The sequence below is a fragment of the Leucoraja erinacea genome, chromosome 18 (genome assembly GCF_028641065.1).
Source record: "Leucoraja erinacea ecotype New England chromosome 18, Leri_hhj_1, whole genome shotgun sequence".
Lineage (NCBI taxonomy): Eukaryota > Metazoa > Chordata > Chondrichthyes > Rajiformes > Rajidae > Leucoraja > Leucoraja erinaceus.
The window spans coordinates 32,569,005-32,593,702 of NC_073394.1; positions in this window are offsets into that span (position 1 = coordinate 32,569,005).

Sequence of the window (24,698 nt, forward strand, 5' to 3'; positions counted from 1 at the left end):
TGTGGAGGGAGCATTGTAATGGGTGGATGCGATAAGGCTCAATACTGTCCCTTGCATCGTGTAGTATAGAATAACGATTTGCAACCAAATGTAGGAGAGATGATGAGAACGTTTGTGGATGCCAACAAAACTCGGCCATGCGAGAGGGAAAGCCCAGTAGTGCTGCCCGACCCGCTGAGTGGCTCCAGCATTTTATGAAGGTAGAGATGGTCTGGTCCGCCGGGTAGAAAAATGGCAAAAAAATAATATAATCCAGAGAAGCGTGAGAGGATGGGGTTGGCGCTTCAATAAGATCAATTATATAATAAATGGGAACACGGTGACAATTTGGGCGAGCAGCAGAACCTTGCAATATACATCCGCATATACATCAAAGGTAATGGGTAAAGGTAAGGTGGAGTGGTTAAAAAGGCACATGGGTTGGTTTGGATTCATTTATTTATTGTCACGTATACATAGGTACGGCTAAATGCTTGTTCTTCAAGCTATTCAGTCACATTTTACCTGATATGTGTACGATATGTGTAGGGAGGAACTGCAGATGCTGGTCAGGCAGCGTCTCTGGAGAAAAGGAATAGGCGACGTTTCAGGTCGAGACCCTTCTTCAGACCAATTCTTCAGTCTGAAGAAGGGTCTCACCCGAAATGTTACTTATTCCTTCTCTCCAGAGATGCTGCCGACCTGCTGAGTTACTCCAGCATTCTGTGTTTGGCTTGAGTGTAATAAATCCATATTCTGGAACAACAGAGAGAGACTCGCCAGGTTCTGGCGCTATCTTGCAATTTCCAAGTGTCTGAAAAGTCATGGGTGCCATTCTGCATCAGCTGGGACATTGACCTGATTAGTGAGGCTTTCCTGGAACTGTATACAGCGCTAGGAAGGTCAACGGCAGGAGTACCGTGTGTGGTCCTGGCCACCACACCTTGCAAGAGAGGTGTGAATGTACTGGAGAGGGGGGGGGGGGGGGGGGGGGGGGGGGGGGGGGGGGGGTAGCTCAGAGGAAAGATCGGTCGGAAGAAGGGTCTCGACCCAAAACGTCACCCATTCCTTCTATCCAGAGGTACCGCCTGTCTCGTCGAGTTACTCCAGCATTTTGTATCGGATAAACGAGGCGGTTTTCTTTGTTACAAAAGAGGCTGAGGTGAGATTTGAAGGTTGTGAAATAATGAGAGGTGGGGATAAAATGGAAAAGGCGGGTGTCGTTCAGCACTGGGTCCAGACCACGGGCAGAGATTGGGCACTGGGTTAACGGGAAGATGAGAAGATGTTCTTGCGCCCGGTAGAGACAGAAGCTCTCTTGACATATACGCAGTGCGTGGCCGTGTATTTGAGCTCAGACCTGCGCGGCTCGACTGGAAGGCGAGGATGGGCAGAAGGGGTTCATTTTATCTTACTGGTTCCCTGTGATTCCACCACCTCCCCAAACTCCACAGAGTTGCATTACCCCCTCACCCTCCACCCCGTGCTGAAGTCCTCCCATCTGCAACCTCACCGCTTTCTCTCTCCACCCCTGATTCCTGCTCTCTCCCCCTCCCTCCCGACCGCTCCCTCTCTCCCGTGTCCCACGCCGGGCGGACTGAAAGCGCTGCCTCGTATCAGTGCGCCGACGAACAGGAATTCAGCTGGGAATCCGCGCCAGGGCTGGAGCCGGGGCGGGTTCCAGTCTTTGTCTGAATCCCAGATGTATGTCATCTCCGACTTCTTTATTTTGAAATGGAGCCGCGGGGCACATTCCACAGTGGAGGCTACCCGAGACCACACGCACGTCCCCAACCGCAGCCCCAAACCCAGACAGACACACACACAGACAAACACATGCACACACACATATTTCAGGCATGGCCGTTCAAAGCCACAGGATGTCTGTGTTTATGTGGATTGCCGTTTGCGTTTTTAACTCGCGCAGAGAAACAACAAACATCACAATCTTTCCTTAAATAACGGAGGATGAACATAATACCGACTCCAGCATTGTTCCAATGGACGGAGACTGACACAAAATGCTGGAGTAACTCAGCGGGTCAGGTAGCATCTCTGGAGGAAAGGAATTGGTAACGTTTTGGGTTGAGACCCGTCTTCAGACTCTGATGAAGGGTCTGGAGCCGAAATATCACCCATTCCTTTTCTCAGGAGATGCTGCCTGTCCCGCCGAGTTACTCCAGCTTTTTGTGCCTGTCTTCGGTTGAAACCAGCATCTGCGGTTCCTTCCTACACACATTGCTCCAAGAGACGCCTTGTTTTCCCAGGGCTTGTCCTTCTGATGAGAGAGTGATGAATTCAAGGACCGGAGTGCAAGTCGACAAGGGGGGGGGGGGGGGGGGGGATATGCCAGCGGGGGGGCAGATGTCGACAAAGCCCCCCCTTTAACCCGTCCAATGTCCCCAAAGCCAGCCCCGCAGCAGTCTTCAATTGCTACGGTTGTGGGACTGGCGGCAGTGAGGGCTTTTGTCCCGGCGTCAGGCAGTCTGGGTGCTACTTTTCAACATCAACTGCGCGCTCGTAACCCCAATAAGTGCAACTTGTGCCGTCCACAAGTCTCAGAAGAATCTTTGCAAAAGCAGAATAGTGCCCTCTGCTGTAGGGAACCATTCTCTAGACTGAGAGGCAGGGGAGAGGAAACTAGAGGCATGAAAAGGTATTAAAAAAAATTAATCAGAGCCGGCACCGATGACCAAAGAAGGGTGGAGCCCACAATGGTCCACTGTTGGCTGTGGAAGAGGTGATAACAAAGGGTTACAAACACTGAAACTAGCAGGCCAACGAGGGTGGGGAAGGGTTGAAGAGAGAGAAGAATGCAAGGGTTAGATGGTCTTGGCTTGTGTTAGGAGAGGTTGAGGAACACAAGCCCTTCAGCCCAACTAGACCAAGCTGGCTTGCTGTGCTGTTTACACGGCATCCTTTCACCAATGCTTCAGAATAGGGGGCTGTTAGGAACCAGGGAGCAGCCACACTCACCAGAGCAGGACGTCTATTTTATGAGGCTGTCGGTGCTACGAGAGTGTGAAGGAATTTAATTTAGATCTAAAAACAGAATCTACTATGAGACTCATCAGGCCAGGCAGCACCTGTGGAGAGAAAAAAGGAGTCGATGTCTGTGGCCGGTGACCATACATCAGAACCGAGAAAAATTACAACCCCAGCATGTTTTAAGTGGTAAAGAATGGAGAGGGGGACTGGATGGCTCAAACGCAAGAGGTGCTATAAATGCAGGAGCAATACTTTGAGAATCATGCCGAATACATTAAGATGAGACAGAAGATGGAAAGGAATATAAAGCAAGTAAAACAAGAATGCAAAATTAGGAAGCTAGTTAAATGTAAGCATAATCAATTTGTCATGGACACAAAAAGCTGGAGTAACTCAGTGGGACAGGCAGCATCTCTGGAGAGAAGTGATGGGTGATGTTTCGGGTCGAGGCCCTTCTTCAGACAGGTTAGGGGTAAGGGAAACAAGAGATATAGACGGTGATGTGGAGAGATAAAGAACAATGAATGAAAGTGTTCTCTCATTTCCCTTATCCCTAATTAGTCAAGAAAACATTGGAAAATGATCGCGAATACATCCACAATTTCTAGGACAACCTCCTTGAGTACTCTGGGATGCAGACCATCACGCCCTGGGGACTTAATTGCCTTCAGTGCTAACAGTTTACCTAACATGATTTCCTGATTAACATGGATTCCATCCAGTTCCTCCCTCCCACTGGATCCTTGGTCCCTTAGTATTCCTGGGAGATTGGTTCTGTCTTCACTAAGGAAGACACAAACAAAGTACTCGTTTAACTGTTCTGCCTTTTCCTTGTTTCCCATTATAAATTCTCCTGTCTCTGATTGTAAGGGACCTACATTTGTCTTCACTAATCTTTTAATTTTTACATATCTAAAGAAGCTTTTACAGTTTTTATATTCCCCGCAAGCTTTCTTTCATGCTCTTTTTCCCCCTCTTAATTAACCCCTTTGTCTTCCTCTGTTGAGTTCTAAATTTCTCCCAGTCCTCCGGTTTGCTGCTTCCACTTGCCAATTTATATGCCTCTTCCTTGGCATTAACACTATCCTTGATTTCCCGTCAGCCACGGTTGAGCTGCCTACCCAGTTTTATTTTTTCGCCAGACAGGGTTGAAACATTTTTGGAGTTCATCCATGCGGTCTTGAAATCTTTGCCATTATATCTCCACCGTCAACCCTTTATGTTTAATTTGCCAATCTATCCTTGCCAATTCCCATCTCATACCTTCAAAGTCTCCTTTCTTTAAGTTCAGGACCCTAGTCTCTGTCACTCTCCATCCTAATGCAGAATTCCACCATATTTTGGCACTGTTGCCCAAGGGGCTCTGCACAACAAGATCGCTAACTAATCCTTCCTCATTAAACAATACCCAGTCTAGGATGGCCTGTCCTCTGATCGGTTCTTATACATGTTGGTTCAAAAAAACATACCGTATACATTCCAGGAAATCCTCCTCCTCAGCACTGTTACCAATTTGGTTGGCCCAATATATATGTAGATTAAAGTCACCCATGATAACTGCTGTACCTTTGCTACACACATCCCTAATTTCCTGCTTGATGCTATCCCCAACCTCCCTACTGCTGCTTGGTGGTCTGTATACCACTCCAACAGCGTTTCCTGCCCTTGGCTATTTTGCAGTTCTTTGCATACCGATTCTACAGCATCCAAACTAATGTCTCTCATTGCTATTGCATTAATCTCCTCTTTAACCAGCAATGCCACCCCACCTCCTCTTTCTTTCTGTCTATCCTGAATATTGAATACCCCTGCATGCTTAGCTCCCAGCCTTGGTCACCCTGGAGCCATGTCTCCATAATTCCAACTATATCATATCCCTTAACTACTAACTGCACATTCAGTTCATCCACCTTATTACGAATGCTACTCGCATGAAGGCACAAAGCTTTCAGGTTTGTTTTTCTTATCTCCTACCTTTTGCTTCTGTCCTTTTTTCATGGCCCTCTGTCTTCTTGCATTGGGTCCCATTCCCATGCCCTGTTAGTTTAAACGTGACCTTTCCTACACTCTCTTTCCCGTTAGCTGCACAGATACGCGTCCACGTTGTTGACTCCACCCCCCCTCCCCACTGTTTAGTTTAAGCCCTCCCGTGTAGCACTAGCAAACCTGCCTGCCAGATTGTCGCTCCCCCTCCATTTAAGGTGCAACCTGTCCCTTTTGTACAGGTCACCCCAGCAGAGATTCCAGTGGTCTAAAAATCTAAATCCCTGCCCCCTGCACCAACTCCTCATCCACACATTCAGATCCCCTATCTCCCCGTTCCTACCCTCACAACTACAAGGTACTAGAAGCAACCCAGTGATAACCATGCTAGGTCCTGCTTTTCAGCCTCCTACCTAGTTCTCTATACTCATGTTGCACAACCTCTTTTCTCTTCTTACCCATGTCATTTGTGCCTACATGTACAACTACTTCCGGTTGCTCACCTTCCCTCTTGATGTTCTGAAGTTGGTCTGCGATGCTTTGGACCCTGGCACCAGGGAGGCAACACACCATCCTCGAGTTTCACCTGCCGCCACAGAATCTCCTGTCCGCACCTCTGACAATGGAGATACCCACCACTATGGCTCTGCCTGATGTCAGTCTCGCCGGTCAAGTCTCAGCGCTAGGATTCGAGTCACAGATCTGTCCGCCGCTTGGACTGGAAGCGTCGTCTGGCCCAACAGCTCCCTGTTTTCAGGAGGTACTTCCACCGAGGTCTCTTGCACTCGTTTCATCTCCACCTCCTGTACTCTTGGAGGTCCTGTCCAGGAAGCTTTTGGCTTCCCGTGATGCAGATCATCCAGCTGCTTCTCCAGTTCCCTTGCACCGGTCCCTGAGGAGCTAAATCTGGTCACAGTTCCCACACGTGTAGTGGTCAGAGACAACGGCAGTGCCCCTGACTTCCCACACCCTGCAACAAACACACTGCAATAACATTCCTGCCCTCACAAGTTTAAATATTTAAATTATGCATAACCAATTAAATGTAGTCTCCTAGGTAAAGATAAAAGATGTGTATTAGCTGGCTATGATTAAGTTCCAGATGGAATAAATCCCAAGTTTCGGTGTAGAGTTGGAACGGAGGTTGCAGAAGGGTTTTCTGTATTCTTCCAATTCTCTTCAGGTGCAGGGTTGGTGCCAAGGATCTGGAAAACAGCAACAGTAACATCTTTGTTTAATCAGGGGTAAAAGTGCGTGCCAGGTTCATTTTCAACACTGGCAGCAAGGACGTTTTTGAAACAATTACCAGGGAACAAGCAAATAATGGGCACTTGGGGGAAGTTTGAGTTTTCAAAGGAGATCCAGCACAGATTTGTTAAAGACGTGCTATGTTTTGATGAGGTATCAGAGAAGGCCATTAAAATCAATGTCATCTACATGGATTTTTAGGCGTTTATTGAAAACCCACACAAAAGCTCACAGGTTTGTGAACCAAGTAATTAAAGGATTAGTTGAAGCATGGATAAAAATAAATTGGCTCACAGAAAGCATGAACAACTGGTTTTCCGATGGTAGGCAGTGATTTTGTCCACTGGTTAGGAATGGGAAGACTGCATTGGGTAAGGATGTACAGGGTACAATGTTTAAAAACTTCAGCTGACATTGGGTATGCTATACAAAGAGAAATATGGTATTGGACTATAAGAAAACTGAGAGATAGACATAAAATACTGGAGTAACTCAGCGGGACAGGCTGCATCTTCACAAGTTCACAAGTTATAGGAATAGAATTAAACCATTCGGCCCATCGAGCCTACAGTGTCATTCAATCATGGCTGATCTCTGCCTCCTAATACATCTTTGGATAGATGGAATGGGTGACGTTTCGGGTCGAGAACCTTCTTCAGGCTGTCAGGGGAGAGGGAGATACAGAGATGAGGAAGTGTAAGGCGTGGCAATGAGACAAAGGGGATGGAGGGCAAGGAAAATGTAGAATAGATCATTGTTGGCTAGGAGAAGGTAACAACAAATCGAACAGCGATATTATGTAAATGAGGACAGTCCAAGTTACACAAGAGTACGGTTATGGTGAACAAAGCACCGAATACGCCATTACTGGGGTCATGTGTCTAATTCTGACCATCACATGAGGATACAGTAAAGATTTACTAAAATCATTCCAAGGATCAGTGGTTACAGCTACATGGTCAGATTGGAGGAGGTGAGGTTGTTCTCGTGAAACAAAGCAAGATGAGGTAGGGGAATGCAAGGATAGTTTAGTTTAGTTTAGTTTAGAGATACAGCACGGAATCAGGCCTTTCGGCCCACCGAGTCCATTCCGACCATCGTTCATGATCGCCGACCTGTTCACACTAGCTCTATGTCATCCCACTTACTCATCCAGTCTGTGGCCAATTAACCTACAAACCCGCCCACCTTTAGGACGTGGGAGGAAACTGGAGCACCCAGAGGAAACCCATGCGGTCACAGGGAGAACATGGAAACTCCTCACAGACAGCAATTGAGGTCAGGAGTGAACCTGGGTCTTTGGCATTGTGAGGCAGCGACTCTACCAGCTGTGCCACTGTGCTGTCTTTAGTAGAGAGTAATGGGCCTGTCCCAATTAGGCAATTTTTCAGGCGACTGTCAAGTTGCCGGCAGTCGCCTGAAAAACCGGCAACTGGAACAGTGACTGTTAGAGTGGAACACACACACAAACACACCACAGGCGGGGGACAGGGCAAGTGGGAGGAGCGCTGTCTGAAATTCACACAGTGCAAAGCCAAGGTGATACAGGCACGCATCGCGATGAACAGGAAGGTTAGCGTTGTAATTAAGACGGCTAAAGCACAGTATGGTAAGTCCTTTAAAAGAGGGGGGGAGAGGTGGGGGAGAGGGAGGAGAGAGGGGAGAAGGAGGGAGAAGGAATGGAGCCAACTTTTAAGAAGCCAGACAAATTTTAAGAAGCCAGTGATACAGGTGCACAACCTTTTATCCGAAGTTCCAAATAACGAAAACCTCCGAATAGCGACATTTTTTCAGTCCTTGAAGAAAGGTCCTTGAAAACGTTCACCGAGGGCGGCCCGCAGAGGTGACAGCGGAACCTCCGGTCGGTCCTCGAAGAAAGGGGAACTAAATCCCCATTCATAAAAGAGAAGGTGAGGGTATATTGCGCGGGAGGGTTAATAATTGACAATCTTCTGCTGCCTGCCCGCTGAGTTAAAAAGTTCCCACGGTAGACACGATACACAGTGTAGGCAGCAGCAGATTGTCGCTCCCTTCAGTTTCACCCCACCTACACCCCTCTGCTTCCCGGCCATGTGTGTGACCCCTTCCCTCCCCTCTCCAGCTCCCCGCCCATTGCACCGGCGCGGGGGTTTTGCACTGTCTTCACGTCGGAGCTAGTGCCAGTCACCGGAGACGTCAGGACCAACGGGACACCGGCCCCCAGGCCCACTGCAAGCACAGAGATCCCAGAGACCCACAGCCAACAGCAGCCCAGCCCCGTTCCAATTCCAGAGGAACACGAAGCTGATGGTGTGCAAGGTGCGTCTTGGTCTTGAGGTTGCGGATGAGAGGGGCGCAGCTCGGGCTGTGATGTCTCCGGTCACCCCCTGTACAGGAGCTGAGACTGGGAACTGTGGGGTTGTTTGCAGTTGCAGAGGGAGGGGGCAAGGGCGGTACAGTTCCCAGTCTCAGCTCCAGTCCAGAGGGGTGACCGGAGACGTCAGGACCAACGGGACACCGACTGCAAGCACGGAGATCCCATAGACTCACAGCCAGCAACAACTCTAGCCCAGCCCCGCTCCAACTCCAGAGGAACCCGGGTTGCGGATGAGGGGGCGCAGCTCGGGCTGTGGGCGAACTGCCACTTGTCGCTGTAGCGGCGCATCGGGGAGCGGGTTCTTGTTGGTCCTGACGTCTCCGGCCATCCCCCTGGACAGGAGCTGAGAGATGTCAGGACCACCAGAAGCCGCTCCCCGATGCGCCGCTACAGCGACAAGTGGCAGTTCGCCCACAGCCCGAGCTGCGTCCCCTCATCGGGACACCGACCCCCAGGCCCACTGCAAGCACGCAGGAGATCCCAGAGACTCACAGCCAGCAACAACTCTAGCCCAGCCCCGCTCCAACTCCAGAGGAACCCGGGTTGCAGATGAGGGGGCGCAGCTCGGGCTGTGGGCGAACTGCCACTTGTCGCCGTAGCGGCACATCAGGGAGCGGATTCCTCTGGAGTTGGAGGGAAAGGGAGACACAGCGGCTTTTGAGAATGGTGGGCAATCACTTCCAAAGTTCTGCCCACACCATCAGTACACCTCTCCTATACTTGTCTCCCGCACTAAGATTATCTCGCAGAGAATGATCCCAGCCTAACCCTCCCTATTCTCTCCTATTCTGCAAGAAAAAACTACATTGAAGACTCAAACTCGCGATCGAGTAACTGCCGGGATCGAGGCGCAAACTCGCGACCTTGCGGATATGAGCCGAGCACTCTACCACTGAGCCAGCCGTTAAAATCTACGCTAAAAATCTTCCATTCCGAAAGCCGAAAAATTCTGAATTACGAAAAGTGTCTGGTCCCAAGGCTTTCGGATAAAAGGTTGTGCACCTGTACACGGCTGTAAAGCTCGATGGACATTTAACATTACTGGTCGGTTATCCTTGGTTCTGAAAACTACTGCTTACATTTTTGTTCGCCAATGAGCAAATGAAATTCACCAGTCAGCACCGGCTACAATCTATGAGAACCTCCGAGAACCTTTGACCTCATGGCAACCAACTAGGACCTCCTGCCGACCCACCTACGGCACGAGAATTCTCGCTTCTCTCCATGGCGGCTTCATTCTAGTCACCGCTAATTTTTCAAAATGTTGAAATATTTGCGGCGACCATAATGAGGCCGCGACTAGTTCCCAGAATGCGGGAACTCCTCACGACCATGAAGGCGACTCCCCGGCAACCACCCGTGAACACGAACATCAGTTAGTGCTGCTGTCTCATAACACCAATGATCCAGATTAGATCCTGACATCCAGGGTGGAGTTTGCCCATTCTGCCTGTGACTATTGGTTTCCATGGGGTGGTCTAAAAGAGATTACAGTCTAAAGCCAAGACTCTGGAGACATGGCCGTCAAAGGTCGGAAATCAGAGATACCCAAAGGGCAAGAATTAAAAGTTTACCACAACACCCAATCCTCCATACTTTCCAATCAACTTCCCTGAGAACTGGCAGTGTTAAATGTGGATCTAAGCTCCCTCCACACTGAGCCAACAAAGTATCTGTCTCAAACACTGCTTTGTCCGTGTACATTTTCTATTTCCCATGTTGGTTAAGCAACTAAAGGGTGTAACCGGACACATGCATCTTGAAGATGGGTTCAGATAACTATTTCAAAGGATGTTTATGATCAAGAGAGATTTTCATTCCTTGAACACGCAATGTAAATTAGGCCAATGCCATCTTGTGGATTTGTTAGTATCTCCTAAATGGGTTGAAGAAGAATTCTCCATTTTGTTCACCTCTAATTGGCCTCGGCTTACAATTGTTTCTGGGAATCTAGACAGCTTTGGGCAAGTTGAAAAGGTATACATTAGGATGTATACCTTAGGATGCCTAAGGCTTGCACAACTGTTAAAATAGATGGAAGGAAAGCAGATAGTTAATGGGAACAAAGGGAAGATGGATAAATAACGGTGAGTCACTGGATGTAGTATATTTAGACATTCAAAAGCCAATTAAGAGGGATATGGTTTAAATGCAGGCAAATGGGACTAGCTTAGCTGGGACATCTTAAAAAATGTACACTTGATTAAGGATTGTGGTGCTTGGTGCTTATGAAGTATATTGTGGTCAAATGGAAGATTATTTATTTTGATAGTAAGTGCAGGAATAAAAATCACTCAGTGGACCAGGCAGCATCTGTGGGAAGAGAAACAGGCTTAACACTTGAGGTCAAAGATAGAATCGTAGAGTCATACAGCACGGAAACAGGCCCTTCGGCCCAACTTGCCCATGCTGACTAAGATGTCCCAGCTAAGCTAGTCCCATTTGCCTGCATTTAACCCATACCCCTCTAAATATTTCCTATCCTGGTACCAGTTCAAGTGTCTTTTAAATGCTGTTATTGTATCAGCTTCAAATACCTCATCTGGCGGTTTGTTCCATATGCTCCCACACTCTTTGAGTGAAAATATTGCCCCTCAGGTTCGTATTAAATCTTGTCCCCTCTCACCTTAAACATATGTCTGTTATTTTTGTATTCCCTTGCACTGGGTAAAAGACTTTGAGTATTCACTCTATCTATTCTCCTTCATGATTTTAGACATCCCTATAAGATCACCCCTCAGCTACTGTGCTCCATGGAATAAAGTCCTAGCCTGCCCAACCTATCCCTGTTGCTCAGCCCCCTAAGTCCTGGCAACATCTTTGTAAATCTTCTCTGCACTCTTTCCAGCTTAATGACATCCTTCCAATAGCATCCTTGGATCATCGTTCCATAAATTAACACAATACTTCAAGTGTGGCCTCATTAATAATATGAGGATCGCTGGTCAGTGCGGACACTGTGGGCCAAAGGGCCTGTTTACGCACTGTTTCTTTAAACTAAACTAAACTAAACTAAAAAGCTATTTTTTTAGTTTAGCGATAGTCCTTTGTCAAATCAGGTAAAGAGAGACAAGTTAGTTGTAAGTTGCATAGACGATGGAGTAAATAGATTACTCTAAAAAAACAAAGTACTAAGTATTAATGTGTTGAAGGTGTTCAGGAAGAACTGTGTATCATTGTACACAATGTACAGATGGTTTGTGTACAGGCATAGGAAGCAAATAAGAAGACATATTGATTTGGAAGAAGTAATGATTACCTGCACTAGAGTAGTGTATACAATTTGATCTAGAAAGATATACTTGCCTTGAGGCATTGCAACCTAGTTTTATAAGATTGATTTCCCAGGATGAGATAAGAGCCCGGCGAAGAAATATTGATTAGAATGAGGCCATTTTATCTGAAGTCCAAACAGAATTAATCTGATTGAAAATAAATGATGTCCCAAAGTGGTTTGACATCATGGATTCTGGGAGACACAAGAAACAACAGATGCTGGAATCTAACGCAAAATACAAAGTGCAGGAGGAACTCAGTGGGTCAGGCAGCATCAAAGGAAGAAATGGACAGATGACCTTTTGGGTCGGGGCCCTTCTTCAGCCTGAACTCTTTGGATTCTGGGAGGTTGTTGCCCTTGACCAAGGATTCTGGAACTGGATGGCATAATCTAGCGTTGTTACAAAACCTACCATCAGCGGCGCTACTGATCTGACACTGCCTTTGCGTGCGATTGCGGAGGCTTTGATTAAAATGCAGGTTTGTATTGGTTGTCTGAGAGGGATTTCCTCGAGCTGCTAGCTGATGAAGAAAAATCGTTCAAGCTTCCCTTCCTGGGTTTAACAAAAAAATTGCTGAATGATTTAATCGCTGCATTGAAGTTAAACGCGACTTCTAACGCCTTCAACATCACGGATCGCAATATCAGGACAAAACAAAAGGTATGTCATATATTTAACATATTATCTCGCTTTGTGGTGTGGCTTCATTATGATGCGAAATATAGGCCCACACACGATTCGGCCGTGTCTTGCCTGCTGATATGGGCTTAAAATTGATGGCAATTGCAACATTCCAATCGATCACATTCCAGAAACATCCACTCTCAAGATAATCAAATTTATTATTTTTTTGCACAATCATGTCATAAGAACATCTAAATCGTCTATATTTTGTGTTATTGTCTATCCATGATCAATATTTTCATACCACATATCCATAGTACAGTTTTAGTCGTATTCTGCAAAAGATAATGATTTTGATTATCTTGAGTGGATGTTTCTGGATTAATATATGGGAATTAAACATTAAATTCCTTCCATTTGGCATATAAATTCATGACAAAGTGAGATTTAAAAATCATGCTATATTGTGAATTCTTGTGTGAATGGGATCAGTTTGTTATATGTTATTTGGATACTTAGGCTATTTAAAAATTTTTATCAAGAAATTGATAGATGTTTAGATCTAGTAATTGAATTTAGATGAATTGATTAGATGAATTTAATTGATTTGATGAAACTGATGAATATGAATTTTTGTTGGGTATTTACTATATGTTTTAGCGTTTAACTTTATCATTTCTACCTTTTTTTTCTAAAATTGCAAATATTAACTTGTTTCTGTTAATGCTGTTCAGTGTTTTTTCTCTTTACATTTTAAACAGATGTCTCTGAAGAAGAATTCATCATCCCTCTCCCACTCCCACCTCCCTGTCTCGTCTGTCTGGGCTGGACTCAATATTGAGTTTTATTAAGTTTAGATAACTTACTTTATGAACTTTCTTTTGCCGAGAAAATGTATGGTCTCTGCACTATACACTTCTGTCCCTCATCATTTTGGGTCAGTTTTCCCTCTTTTTGTATTGTTTGATGTTTTTCTCAATTTCTCGGTCCTGATGACAGGTCTCGAATCAGAGACATAAACTGTGTCTCTCTCTGCATACGCTGCCTGACCTGCTGATTTTTCCAACATTTTCTGGTTTTAGCCAAAGAATGCTGGAGTAACTCAGCAGGACAGGCAGCATCTCTAGAGAGAAGGAATGGGTGATGTTTAGAAGGGTCTTGCCCCCATACCGTCACCCATTCCTTCTCTCTAGAGATGCTGCCTGCCCCGCTGAGTTACTCCAGCATTTTATGTCTATCTTCAAAGTAAACCAGCATCTGCAGTTCCTTCCGACACATTTTACGATTTTGAGCATCTGCAGTATTTTTTTCTTCTGCTTCTTGTGCTCCTTCTCATTGTCTTCATACTTCATTGTCCTCATGCTCTGGTGTCAAAGGTTAACGGACAACATTTGGTTCAATGCACACTGTCCCACTGAGGGTCAGATTTCCTTTGCTCATTCCATCATTAGTTGTGGCGCCCATCTACAGATCTATCACTGGTTAAAAGATGCAAACATTTGGAATGTCACGAACCATCTGCAGCAAAATAGATTGCCCAGTGTCATGTTGTGCGCTTCCTATTTATTCTGTTTGATACTCCTTCTATTAAGCTTTTGTAAAGTACCTTGAAACTCTCTTTTTATTACAGTGTAAATCATGGAACTGCTTTTTATTCACACTTGCATTCCAGTATTTATTGCTGCAGGTTGCATAGTAATCATTGCTCTGGACGTTGCTAAGCAGCCATTCTGTTAAGACGACCTGGTTTTATTCTGGATCTTACCCAATGCTAGCTGCCCTGTATCTGATTCAAGTTTCCCAGCGTGAGAGAGCTAGCTGCACGCACAGTGAGCTAACACACACAGATAATATCAGAGAATTCTTCGCAGCCATAATAACTATGGGCTGAACATTCACTTTGTCGGTAAGTTACTCTACAAGGCTGATCTTGTCTCGCTTAATGAGGCAGAGATTGTTCCTGTAGTCAGATATTTGTCCAAACTTGCATTAAAGATAATAACTGGAAGGAGTTTGTTATGTGGAATCTCAACTAGAGCAAGTACATTGTAATGAAATAATTACACATCATTTGGAAGGAATACATGGCACGGCATTGCGAAAGTTCCCTTAAGGAGTTATGTTTCAGACAATGACGGATAAGACGTAGAGCAGGGGTTGACAAACTTGTTGTGCATTGGGGCCAGGACCCATGTCAGTGAGCGGGTGGCGGGCCACATCTATCGCCATTCTGTGACACCTGGTGTTGTTTCTCGCATTAGTTTTCACGGGTTTTTCAATTCGTTTTCTGCAGTTCCCAGGACCCTCACGTGCCCTGGGACTGGCTGCAGTTCCCAGGTCGCGAAAACGAATTAAAAAAAAAATGCCTGCGGGCCGGGCCAGATGATTTGGGGTTACGGGCCGGATGCGGCCCCTGGGCCGTATGTTGTCGACCTCTGGAAGCCATATTGCAAGCACTGAATGCAACAGACCAGGTGGAGATGGTGCACATGAATCTCAGCCTCACTTGGTAGAACAATACCTTATATTCTGCTTGGGCAGCCCACAATTTAATGGTATGAACATTGAATTCTCCAATTTGTGGTAACCCAGACTCCTGTACTTCTTTCCATTCTCTGTCACTTTGTTCACTTTTCCCATCCTCCACCACTTATTACCAAGACTTGTTACTCTCTCCGATCTGGTTCCTTCATGCGGTTTGTCCACCCCCACACACATATCTTTTCTCTTAGATCATCTTTCCTATCCTCGCCCTTTCCACTACCTGCTTCTATCTGCTCAACATCCCTCCTCCATCAGGTTCCACTGATCACCGACCAGCCAGTCTCTGACTCCCTCACCCATCTCAGCCACCTCGCTCCATCTGCACACCATCCCCCACCTCACCTGGCCACATCCTTCACCTGCCAGCCTCTCACTCGCCCCTCCCTCTCACCTCACTCTGCCAATTACCTTCCCTCTGCTCCCTCAGTCACGATGCAGGGACTTGACCCAAAACATCAACTATCCTTTTGCCAGGACTGATGCTGCATGACTAACTTCTAGCAGTTCTTCCAGCAGCTAATGATGGGAAATGGATCCATCATATGATGACCAGACAGGACTAGCGACAAGTGAAACATAAAATGTACTATCAAAAGTAACAGGGATAAGACAGCTTTCGAAACTGGTAATTAGCAGATTAACTCGAAGCAATGTGTATGAAGTATGAGGTCAGAAGGGAGAGAATGTTTACTTACAAAACATAGTGGGGGCAATGGGCCACAACACTCACTCAGTGAGCCTCTGAGCTTTCGAGGAACAAACTATAAGTTGGATTGTTTGCTCTGGAACATCGATGCTGAGGGGAGACCTGGTGGAAGTATCGGAAATGATGAGGGGGCATATAATAGGGCAGACAGTCAGACCTTTTTTTCCCCCAGGGTGGAAATGTCAAATACTAGAAAGCCTAAATTTAAGATGGAAGGGGCAAAGGAAATGTGCAAGGCAGGTTTATTACACAGAGAGTGGCGGATGCATGGAACATGCTGCCAAGGATGGTGGTGGAGGCAGATACGCATTTAGGAACCTTTTGGATAGGCATGTGGATAAGCAGGGAATGGAGGAATATGGATCATGTGTATGTCGAGAAGTGTAGTTTAACTTGGAAACTTGTTTGGTGTGAACATTGTGTGCCGAAGGGCCTGTTCCTGTGCTGTACTGTTCTTTATATTGTCTATTGTTCGGTTTCACCTTTTTGACAGTGGGTGATAAGTCTGCTGTGCTTATAACCATAAACCAGTATCCGCGCTGTTCTTTGTGGCCACAAACACATAAGATAGGTTAAATTAAATAATAATTGGCAAATCTCACACAAGCGATTGCCTGCAGTTTTCTATCCACTAGAGTTTCAAGGCTTCAAGGTTAGTTTGTCACATGTAGCAATTAAGGTACAGTGAAATTTGAGCCATACTAAGTGAAAAGCACCAAGACACACAACCACATGAAAGTTAACATAAACATTCACCACAGTGGATTCCACATTCCTCACTGTGATGGAAGGCAATAAAGTTAAATCTACCTCCACTTTGTTCTCCCGCGGTCGGGGCCGTCAAACCATCCAGTCGGGGCGACCAAAGCCCCCGCAGCTGACGATCGAAGCTCCCGTCGGGGTGATCGAAACTCCCGCATTGGGGCGGTTGAAACTCTCTCCACAGCATGGAGCTCCGGAATCGTGACTGCATGGATTTCCTCCGGGTGCTCCGGTTTCCTTCCACATAAGTTAATTGGTCTTTGTAAATTAACCCTAAAGAGTACGGAGTGGGTGCGAAAGTGGGATTACATGGAACTAATGTGAGTGGGTGATCGATAGTCGGCGTGGATTCGGTGGGTCGAAGGGCTTGTTTCCATGCTGTATCTCCACAATTAAAAACAACAGTTTTGAGGTTTTTTCATTGCAGTGGGAGGGAGATTTCCAAGAGAGACGCAGGCACGAATATTACTTTAAAGAACCGACTGAAATATGTTCTCCATTTAGGAGTGGACTCGATTAGCCATGTTTCCTTTGAGTAACCAGATCCATAGTTATTGTGTAAATCTGCTTCTGGGTGGCTGGCCATGGACAGAGAAAGTCACCAGAGACTTTGATCCTGACTGCAGATGCTGCCTGAGCGGACTTTGTACGTTCTCCCTGGGACCGTGTTGTATTTCTCCGGGTGCTCTGGATTCCCACCATACTCCAAAGACATACAGGTTTGTAGGTTCATTGGCTTTGGTAAAGATTGTAAATTGTACCTGGTGTGTAGGATAGTGCTAGTGTATGGGGATTGCTGGTCGGCACGGACTCGATGGGCCGAAGGGCCTTTTTCCAAGCTGTATCTCTAAACTAAACTAAACAAAAGTAAAAAGTGTGGATCAGGCTGTGGATGTGGCTGGATCTGAGCACCAACAGTGATGACCTGGATCCCACTGTGTCTTGATGCTCAGATGGACGGTAAGCCCATTGAATGCATTTTTCATCAGGTTAAATGTTAAAGGTCGTGCCGGTGAAGGTACTGGTAAGTTTCATTATGCCTGGTTTCCTTGAGAAACCCTCACAAAACAATGTACAAGATAGAGCCCAGAGCCAAACTTATCCTGCTGGACGCTTTTCTTTGTTGGAGACTTTAAAACATATCCATGACCCTGGTGAGATATCAATGCATTAACAGGTCCGGACTGAAATTACATCAGCCGCAAAGCACACCCAGCAACCTGCCATCATCCCAGTTACAACTTGCAGAATACAATGGGAAAAGAGTGGGCCACAGTGATGTTAAAGAACCAGAACTTTAATTCTAAATATTAATCTAGTTTGAGATCAAGTGTTGGGTTTCACTTCCTACCTCAGTGCTAATCATATATAAGTGGTATCGGCAATACAAAGAAGTGGGAGATTTGCACGACAATTGCAAACAGAGATTTGGAAATGGACACCTTGTTGTCAACACCATCTCTCATCTCCCCACCCACTAAGTTAGTTGACGCATATTTCCTGTTAACATTCGCAAGGTATCCCTATAAAACTGCCACCAGTGTTCTGAGGAAGCAACATTTAACGCACTGCCAGAAGGATGAATGTTATTTCAAGGTTGAAACATAACGCAAATGACAAATCCAAGCCAATATATTCATCAAACCAGACATGTGGGTGGTGATTGCAATGTAGTGTATGACCACTGTTGTAAAGTCAAAGTATTTAAGGTGCAAATCATAATTAAGGATTGTTGAACTTGTTGTGCTGTTCATCCCCAGTGCTGGTTTCACTGAGGGACCGACTAAACTCAGGTCATTATTACTTTCTGTGAGTTTATTACTGAAGCCGCCGAGCTGGTCCCCCTTGGCCAAACGCAAGACCCGGTGAACCGTGGCCTGCAGGGGGTAGCTGCCAAGACGGTCTCCTGCTCGTGGGGCCTGGCGTACTGTAGCCTGGATGGGGGAGCCTACGAGCCGTCCCCGAAGACCAGAGGACAGAGCCGACGACAATAACGGATGCGTTGGGTGAGGGGCAAGGGCGGTGGGATAGGAGAGAGAACCAGAGTCTGGCCTACTGCACCCGTGGGGGTTGGCTGCGGGAGGCTCCTCCGGAAACATGGGTGGACGGGCGACGGGAGGGACGTCGTGACCAAGGAAGACGATGGATAGAGCCCCACTACAGCTTGAGGTTCGCCTGGATCTGGCACCGCTCGTAAATACTAGAGCGCAGACTGGTCTTTGAAAATGGCGCCCAAACATGGCGCCTCTTACATGTGGGATCAGTGGACTATTTCTGTACACTAATTGGGGTGTGCTTGGGTATGGCAATCCTCTATTGAGCTGTTTGTAAGAAAATAATTTCACTGCGCACATGTGACGATATAAACAACATTGACCTTTGACATTGCTGGCTGATTGACAGCAGCTCAGGCAGGGGTTAGAGTTGCTGATGGGGAGATGGCATCCAGCTGCCCCAGTGGGTGTTGAGATTGAAGCCTTCCCTCGGCACACCGCCTGGAGCTGAAACTTCCCTTCCTCACAATGCCAGCCCCCCTAAGTTTCCAGCTGGCCGCACTCCGGTGGGATCTCCCGGAACACCAACATTGCCTGACGTCTCTAACTGGGGCTTGTTAGGGCAGCACCATGGCACAGCAGTAGAATTGCTCCTCTACAGCCCCAGAGACCCAGGTTCAATGCTGACTATGGGTGATGTATGTACGGAGCTTGCACGTACTCCCCGTGACCGCGTGGGTTTTGTCTGGGTGCCCTGGTTTCCTTCCACACTCTAAAGAACATACAAGTTCGTAGGTTATTCGACTGGTAAAAATTGTAAATTGTCCCTAGTGTGTAGGATAGTGCTAGCATATGGGGATTGCTAGTTGGCGCGGATGCGGTGGGCCAAAGTGTCTGTTTCCATGCTGTATCTCTAAACTAAAACTAAACTTAACTGAAAGAGGGCAGAGGGGCTGTTGATAGATGGGTGAGGAAAGGTATGCATGGGATAGTAGGCACCATAAAATGAGGCAGACGCCACATTTTGTGATTATTTTGGATTATTTGTTATGCAGTGAATCTACACCCACCATATTATATAACGATTGACACCATAAATGTCAATGTTTATCCCTCTAGTTGTGGGGGGTTGACACAAACCATCCCACTCGCTGCCAACCGATGCAGAACTCTCATTATAAAAATTGCATAAGGTAGCTTTGTTGTAGTTAAATTCTTTCACGTCTTGCAATCCTACTTAATATTGCAATGCCTGTGTTTGTCACAATAGCAAAAAATAATGCTAGCTGCATCATTTTGCCAATAAAGATATGGAGAGTGCGAGCTACGGGGATATACTGCATAGGCTAGCTATAAGATCATATCATAAGTGCTAGGAGCAGAATTACGCCACTCAGCCCATCTAGTCTACTCCCCCATTCAATCATGGCTGATCTATCTCTCCCTCTGAATCCCATTCTCCTACCTTTCACTATACTGTACGTTTCAATGAGGACCCCCTCATTCTTCTAAACTCTAATGAGTGCAGGCCCAGTGTAAATACGCTCCTAAAGCTTCCCCCCCTAGTGTAGTCCAGTAAAAACACTGACTCAAGCACTGGAGCAACTAATCCTTATTTTTAGAACAAACACAAATTCCCTATACGATATCTAAATCACCGCGGGTCTGCTGGTGCCGCCCCTTGTCTCTGGCTGGCCACGCTCTTCAGCCTCGTGCAAGCAGACACTGCCCAAAAGGTCACACAGTCCCAAAAGCCCTTCCAGAAGATCAACACCGATCTAAAATGGTGCTACCTTTTATAGGTCCATGAACCTTGAGGGGCTGAACTACATAGGGGTGGTCCCTAAACAATCCAATCATACATATCAATTACATCAATACATATTGACAGTTCCCCAACCCAAATACAGAGAGTCTTAAACAATGTTTCTTACAAAAGCTTCTGGAAGGAAGCTAGTCAACTGAATAACGCAACATTTACCCTGGAATACAAAACAATTCTGCCAAGGTTTAAAACTTTGGCCAATCAACAAACAGCAGGATAACTGTCTTGCAACATTATTTACAATTCCTTTGTAGCAATCCAATCATATCAATGCATTTAAGTTTATTTGCAGAGTTTTAATACATATTATCAATAAGGGGGAAATGAGGAGAGCACCTGGATCTTTCACCATCCTGCATATCAATCTGAGGCTCAGACTGTCTGGCGCCATCCACAGCCTATAATTTTCAACTGACAAAGATTAAGCAATTGTGAGCAAATGCACGGATTCACCATTTTATAGTGTCTTTAATTTGGTCAATATTAACACCAGTGCCATCAAACGTTCATCATATGTTAACCTACTCATTCCTGGGATTCCTGAGTAAACCTCCTCTGGACCATCTCCAGAGCCAGCACATCCTTCTTCAGATATGGTGCCCAAAATTAATCACAATATTCGACCTGACCAGCGCCTTTTAGGTCTTCAGCATTATATCCTTGGGAGGGAGGCTGATGGTGGCCTGGTGGAGGTGTACAAAATTATGGGGGTTTGGGAATAGCTCCCTCATCAGAGGTGTCTGTAACCGGAAGGCATGCATTTAACGGAAGGGGTAGGAGGGTGAACGGAGATTTGAGGAAGATGGTTTTTCATTCAGAGGAAGAGTGCAATCGGGATGTGTGTTGGGGGCAGTGACTCTTGCAACATGTAACAAGTATTTAAGTGAACACGGAAAATTCCATGGAAGTATGTCGACTGAGTGTTGGAAAATTGGATTAGTATAGATGGGTATTTGATGGCTGTGTGTGACTACCACCCCAAGTCAAGTCAAACTTATTGTAACAGTAAAGGTAAGGTGAGGTAGAAATACAATGAAAATACTACTTGCTGCAGGAACATAGACTGATAGACGCAGGGACATGTAACACACAAAATCATAAATTATACATAAATTACACAACATTTTACAAGACGGTGAAAAGAAAAATACCCAACAAAAAAATACAACACATTAGTGCGAAATACAGGTAGAAATGAAGTCCATGGTGGTGTGAGAGGAGGTCTATAGTGTTGAGGTAGAATTGGAGGTGTGCAGGTCGGATCAATAACCTGATGGTTATAGGAAAGTAGCTGCTCCTGAACCTGTTTGTGTGGCAGTGAGAAGGGGCATTGAGCCCCTTCAGTGTTAGGGGAGGGCAGTGCCCATGGTGGACTGAGCTGAGTCCACCCCTCTCTGCAGCCACTTGCGTTGCTCTGCCTTGGAATTGCTGTACTAAACCATGATGCAACCAGCCATGAGCACCCCACAGTGCATGTGGAGACGTTGAGTATTTGGAGACATGTCAGATCTCTTAAAGTTTATGAGATAGTAGAGGTGGTGGCACTTCCTCTTCAAGATCACATCTATGAGCTGGATTGTAGGGATTTAGTTATATCGGGTAGTTTAGTTTAGTTTTGAGATACAGGATGGAGACAGACCCATTGGCCCTCTGAGTCCATGCCGACACAGCCCAATGAACCTACAAAGCCGCATATCTTTGGGATATGGGAGGACACCTGAGCACCTGGAGGAAACCCACATGGTCATAGGGAGAACGTGCAAATTACACACAGACAGCACCCGAGGTTAGGATCGAATCCAAGTGTCCGGTGCTGTGAGGTAGCTGCTCGTCCAGCTGTGCCACTGTGCCGCACGGAATTTTTTGCCCAAGGATTTTTTGCCCAGGGATAAAAGAGGCCAAGGGGTGATCTGACAGAAGTATATAATTCTAAGAGGCGTCGATAGGGCAGATAGCTAAACTTGTTTTCCTAACGAAAAGGGTATCAAAACACAAGAAATATTGGTTTAAGTTGAGAGAAGAGAGTTTAAAACGGATGTGAGGTGGAGGATGTTTACACAGAGAGTGCACAATGTGCACTGCTAGAGGAGGTGGTGGGCTCAGATCCAATTACTGTTTAGACAGGAACTTCAAAAAGCAAGCAGGGAAAGATGTGGAGCTAATGCTGGGACATTGGCTTAGTTTAGATGGGCAAAAATGTTGACATGGACAAGTTGGGTTGAAGAATAATATCTGCACTGTACAACCAACTCTATGACAATAAAAGAGAAGATAAATAGATATAGATAGATATGTCACTATACATGTTCAATGAAATTAAAAGCTGCTCGTACTCAGTGCATACATATAATTTAGTACAAAAAACAAGAAACAGAAAACAAAAACAAAAGGGAGAGGGGGGGGATAGGTGCACAATTCTGCGGCGCTATATACATATCTATAAAGGCAACATGGTGAAGGAGATGTTTAAAGATTATATTAAATATTAAAAATGTTTTTTAAAAAATGTTAAAAATTACAGTTACAATACACATTACAGTTCCAAATTTAATTACGTGGATATAATAGATGGAAGTCCGGGTGTTGGGCTGTAAAGTCAGTGCATGTGTGAATTAAGAGGAGTTATAATTTTCGGGAAACAACTATTCCTGAGTCTATTTGTCCTAGATTTGATGCACCTATAGCGCCTTGCATTGTAATAACCTATTTTTTTTTGTATTTACAATTATTTAGCAAGGCACCTTTGCTGCTCTGTTCTCCCTGGAGGTCTTGGTGTTGTTCATCTCCGAAGACCTGTTCAGGAAGGGACAAAATATTAGAAGAAAAGCATTTTTTTAAATACTGGATGGATTGTGTATTTTGTGTACCATTAGCTTTCATAGACAACCACAGAGAGTGGTGCAGATAATATTTCTACAATATGACTCTCTGCAATCCATTCATTATTTATTGGCAAGGATTTACAATTATGTTCCTGCTGCTACTGATTATTTCACCACTTGCATTTTTGGTTGCTTGCCTTAAGTGGTAAATAATTAAAAAATAATATCTGGTACTATGCAGGATGTTCTTCCAAGATGATCAACTAACTTATTAAAATTAGGTCAAATCAGAATGGCCTCCAAAAATTATTTAATTGCTTCTTTCCGTCTCTGTCCAACGGAATGAGCCCACCTCTCCTTGATGCCCTCAACCGTCCAGTAACTCAGCACTTCAGCGTTGACCTTGCCACATGCCCATTTTAGTTTAGCTTAGAGATACAGCATGGAAACAGGCCCTTTGTCCCACCAAGTCTATGCCGACCATTCCCATGCCCATGCCATGCCCACACACCAGTTCCATGTTATCCCATTCTCTCATCCTGCACAATAGGAGCAATTTACAGAAGCCAATTAACCTACAAACCTGAACGTGAGAGAAAACTGGAGCACCCGGGGAAAACCCACGCGGTCACAGGGAAAATGTACAAACTACGCATAGAAAACACCCGTAGTCAGGATGGAGGCCGGGTCTCTGGTGCTGTGAGGCATCACTGTGCCACCCACACTTGGTTTGTTGATGCTTCGAATCAAGATCCATCAGAATGAATTACATCTGATCTTCCATCTGGGCACTTTGCCACCTCTGGAAAGCACGTTGTAATTTCCAACCGCAGGTAAATTGCATTCTGGGTTGGGAATCTGTCTGTTTCCCTTAACAGGGTGTTCCACAAGATAACCCCTCCGTGAACTCTCCGCCACATGCCAATCTCCAGCATGCGGGCTGGGGAATTCGCTCCTTGGGCAAGCTGGTAACGATGGGGGTGGTGGGGTGGAGCCATGACCCTCTGACCTAAGGCCTATTTGGTACAAGGAAGGGTAGGCCTGATATCTGACTCCATGTTCAGAGTGGAAAATGTAAATAAACAGGATTAATCAACACACAGGGTTTTATTTTAGTAGATTGGTTTCCTGGAAACTAAACACTAAAATAACATGAAATAAGGCAAAGCAGCTGGCAAATAAAAACAGATACTCTCACAGCTAGTGGTACAAGGCAAGTGAATGCAATTTGTGCGTTCAAATAACACAAGGCTTTCATTCCATTTCACTCAATTTTTAGTTTACGCATCTAATTGTTATGCAGTGTTCAGATATATTCCAAGGGATTACTGGGGATTATTTAATTAGATTAGTAATGAAAATGCAATGTGGTGTACTGGATGATCTCATGGCATTACCATTTTAAAACTAGCCAAGCAGTGCAACAAACTTCAAATCCTATTTGTGTTTTTGTATGAATGAGATAAAACCATCCATGTTTAATTAACTACTTTGCCACTTTTCAATCTAACAACAGAGACGTTTTTCCCACATTCGTGGCCGTGATTCCAAAATGCCATCATGACATCATTTGTCATAGAGTCATGGAG